Source organism: Micropterus dolomieu, linkage group LG23 (genome assembly GCF_021292245.1).
Source record: "Micropterus dolomieu isolate WLL.071019.BEF.003 ecotype Adirondacks linkage group LG23, ASM2129224v1, whole genome shotgun sequence".
NCBI classification, from domain to species: Eukaryota; Metazoa; Chordata; class Actinopteri; order Centrarchiformes; family Centrarchidae; genus Micropterus; species Micropterus dolomieu.
This window is the reverse complement of record NC_060172.1, coordinates 4,201,160-4,205,787: the sequence shown is the minus strand read 5'-3', so window position 1 is coordinate 4,205,787 and position 4,628 is coordinate 4,201,160. Positions and strand designations below refer to the sequence as shown.

The following is a 4,628-nucleotide window of genomic DNA, read 5'->3' as shown; positions in this document are numbered from 1 at the left end:
GACTGGTGTGTGTAGACGTTTACCGGACAGACTGTTGTGTGTAGATGTATACCGGACAGACTGGTGTGTGTAGACGTTTACCGGACAGACTGGTGTGTGTAGGCGCATACCGGACAGACTGGTGTGTAGGCGTATACGGGACAGACTGGTGTGTGTAGAAGTATACGGGACAGACTGGTGTGTGTAGATGTATACGGGACAGACTGGTGTGTGTAGACGTTTACCGGACAGACTGGTGTGTGTAGGCGCATACCGGACAGACTGGTGTGTAGGCGTATACGGGACAGACTGGTGTGTGTAGACGTTTACCGGATAGACTGGTGTGTGTAGACGTTTACCGGAAGGACTGGTGTGTGTAGACATATACGGGAAAGACTGGTGTATGTAGACGTTTACCGGAAGGACTGGTGTGTGTAGACATATACGGGAAAGACTGGTGTGTGTAGACGTTTACCGGATAGACTGGTGTGTGTAGACGTTTACCGGAAGGACTGGTGTGTGTAGACATATACGGGAAAGACTGGTGTGTGTAGACGTTTACCGGATAGACTGGTGTGTGTAGACGTTTACCGGATAGACTGGTGTGTGTAGACGTTTACCGGAAGGACTGGTGTGTGTAGACATATACGGGAAAGACTGGTGTGTGTAGACGTTTACCGGACAGACTGGTGTGTGTAGACGTTTACCGGATAGACTGGTGTGTGAAGGCGTATACGGGACAGACCGGTGTGTGTAGACGTATACAGGACAGACTGGTGTGTGTAGACATATACGGGACAGACTGGTGTGTGTAGACGTATACCGGAAAGACTGGTGTGTGTCGGACAGACTGGTGTGTGTAGACATATACGGGACAGACTGGTGTGTGTAGACGTATACCGGAAAGACTGGTGTGTGTCGGACAGACTGGTGTGTGTAGACGTATACCGGACAGACGGGTGTGTGTCGGAAAGACTGGTGTGTGTAGACATATACCGGACAGACTGGTGTGTGTCGGACAGACACGTGTGTGTAGACGTATACCGGACAGACTGGTGTGTGTAGATGTATACCGGACAGACTGGTGTGTGTCGGAAAGACTGGTGTGTGTAGACATATACCGGACAGACTGGTGTGTGTCGGACAGACACGTGTGTGTAGACGTATACCGGACAGACTGGTGTGTGTAGATGTATACCGGACAGACTGGTGTGTGTCGGACAGACTGGTGTGTGAAGACGTATACCGGACAGACTGGTGTGTGTCGGACAGACTGGTGTGTGTAGACGTTTACCGGATAGACTGGTGTGTGTAGACGTATACGGGACAGACTGGTGTGTGTAGATGTATACTGGGTAGACTGGTGTGTGTAGACGTTTACCGGACAGACTGGTGTGTGTAGACGCATACCGGACAGACTGGTGTGTAGACGTATACGGGACAGACTGGTGTGTGTAGATGTATACTGGGTAGACTGGTGTGTGTAGACGTTTACCGGACAGACTGGTGTGTGTAGACGCATACCGGACAGACTGGTGTGTGTAGAAGTATACTGAACAGACTGGTGTGTGTAGATGTATACGGGACAGACTGGTGTGTGTAGATGTATACGGGACAGACTGGTGTGTGTAGATGTATACTGGGTAGACTGGTGTGTGTAGACGTTTACCGGACAGACTGGTGTGTGTAGGCGCATACCGGACAGACTGGTGTGTGTAGACGTATACGGGAGAGACTGGTGTGTGTAGACGTTTACCGGATAGACTGGTGTGTGTAGAAGTATACTGGACAGACTGGTGTGTTTAGACATATACCGGACAGACACATGTGTGTAGACGTATACCGGACAGACTGGTGTGTGTAGAAGTATACTGGACAGACTGGTGTGTTTAGACATATACCGGACAGACACATGTGTGTAGACGTATACCGGACAGACTGGTGTGTGTAGAAGTATACTGGACAGACTGGTGTGTTTAGACATATACCGGACAGACACATGTGTGTAGACGTATACCGGACAGACTGGTGTGTGTAGAAGTATACTGGACAGACTGGTGTGTTTAGACATATACCGGACAGACACATGTGTGTAGACGTATACCGGACAGACTGGTGTGTGTAGAAGTATACTGGACAGACTGGTGTGTTTAGACATATACCGGACAGACACATGTGTGTAGACGTATACCGGACAGACTGGTGTGTGTAGAAGTATACTGGACAGACTGGTGTGTTTAGACATATACCGGACAGACACATGTGTGTAGACGTATACCGGACAGACTGGTGTGTGTAGAAGTATACTGGACAGACTGGTGTGTTTAGACATATACCGGACAGACACATGTGTGTAGACGTATACCGGACAGACTGGTGTGTGTAGAAGTATACTGGACAGACTGGTGTGTTTAGACATATACCGGACAGACACATGTGTGTAGACGTATACCGGACAGACTGGTGTGTGTAGAAGTATACTGGACAGACTGGTGTGTTTAGACATATACCGGACAGACACATGTGTGTAGACGTATACCGGACAGACTGGTGTGTGTAGAAGTATACTGGACAGACTGGTGTGTTTAGACATATACCGGACAGACACATGTGTGTAGACGTATACCGGACAGACTGGTGTGTGTAGAAGTATACTGGACAGACTGGTGTGTTTAGACATATACCGGACAGACACATGTGTGTAGACGTATACCGGACAGACTGGTGTGTGTCGGACAGACACGTGTGTGTAGGCGTATACGGGACAGACTGGTGTGTGTAGACATATACCGGACAGACTGGTGTGTGTCGGACAGACACGTGTGTGTAGGCGTATACCGGACAGACTGGTGTTTGTAGACGTATACCGGACAGACTGGTGTGTGTAGGCGTATACGGGAAAGACTGGTGTGTGTAGGCGCATACTGGACAGACTGGTGTGTAGACGTTTACCGGACAGACTGGTGTGTGTAGACGTATACGGGAGAGACTGGTGTGTGTAGATGTATACCGGACAGACTGGTGTGTGTAGACGTATACCGGACAGACTGGTGTGTAGGCGTATACTGGACAGACTGGTGTGTGTAGATGTATACGGGACAGACTGGTGTGTGTAGGCGCATACTGGACAGACTGGTGTGTAGGCGTATACGGGAAAGACTGGTGTGTGTAGAAGTATGCTGGACAGACTGGTGTGTAGGCGTATACTGGACAGACTGGTGTGTGTAGATGTATACGGGACAGACTGGTGTGTGTAGACGTATACCGGACAGACTGGTGTGTGTCGGACAGACTGGTGTGTGTCGGACAGACTGGTGTGTGTAGACGTATACCGGACAGACTGGTGTGTGTCGGACAGACTGGTGTGTGTAGACGTTTACCGGATAGACTGGTGTGTGTAGATGTATACGGGACAGACTGGTGTGTGTCGGACAGACTGGTGTGTGTAGACGTATACCGGACAGACTGGTGTGTGTAGACGTTTACTGGGTAGACTGGTGTGTGTAGATGTATACCGGATAGACTGGTGTGTGTCGGACAGACTGGTGTGTGTAGACGTATACCGGACAGACTGGTGTGTGTAGACGTATACGCGACAGACTGGTGTGTGTAGATGTATACGGGACAGACTGGTGTGTGTAGACGTTTACCGGACAGACTGTTGTGTGTAGATGTATACCGGATAGACTGGTGTGTGTAGACGTGTATGGGACAGACTGGTGTGTGTAGATGTATACGGGACAGACTTGTGTGTGTAGACGTTTACGGGACAGACTGTTGTGTGTAGATGTATACGGGACAGACTGGTGTATGTAGACGTTTACCGGACAGACTGGTGTATGTAAACGTATACTGGGTAGACTGGTGTGTGTAGACGTTTACCAGACAGACTGGTGTGTGTAGACGTATACCGGACAGACTGGTGTGTGTCGGACAGACTGGTGTGTGTAGACGTATACCGGACAGACTGGTGTGTGTCGGACAGACTGGTGTGTGTAGACGTATACCGGACAGACTGGTGTGTGTAGATGTATACCGGACAGACTGGTGTGTGTCGGACAGACACGTGTGTGTAGACGTATACCGGACAGACTGGTGTGTGTAGACGTTTACTGGGTAGATTGGTGTGTGTAGATGTATACCGGATAGACTGGTGTGTGTCGGACAGACTGGTGTGTGTAGACGTATACCGGACAGACTGGTGTGTGTAGACGTATACGCGACAGACTGGTGTGTGTAGATGTATACGGGACAGACTGGTGTGTGTAGACGTTTACCGGACAGACTGTTGTGTGTAGATGTATACCGGATAGACTGGTGTGTGTAGACGTGTATGGGACAGACTGGTGTGTGTAGATGTATACGGGACAGACTTGTGTGTGTAGACGTTTACGGGACAGACTGTTGTGTGTAGATGTATACGGGACAGACTGGTGTATGTAGACGTTTACCGGACAGACTGGTGTATGTAAACGTATACTGGGTAGACTGGTGTGTGTAGACGTTTACCAGACAGACTGGTGTGTGTAGACGTATACCGGACAGACTGGTGTGTGTCGGACAGACTGGTGTGTGTAGACGTATACCGGACAGACTGGTGTGTGTAGACGTATACCGGACAGACTGGTGTGTGTCGGACAGACTGGTGT

At 49.6% G+C, this 4,628-nt stretch overlaps 1 protein-coding gene across 2 annotated transcripts in view; it reads right to left on the bottom strand.

Moving 5' to 3' along the window:
- LOC123963878 (platelet-derived growth factor receptor beta-like) overlaps positions 1-4,628 on the bottom strand; it is a 34,220-nt gene that overhangs the window by 8,404 nt on the left and 21,188 nt on the right. The gene's annotated exons all lie outside the window — the stretch shown is intronic.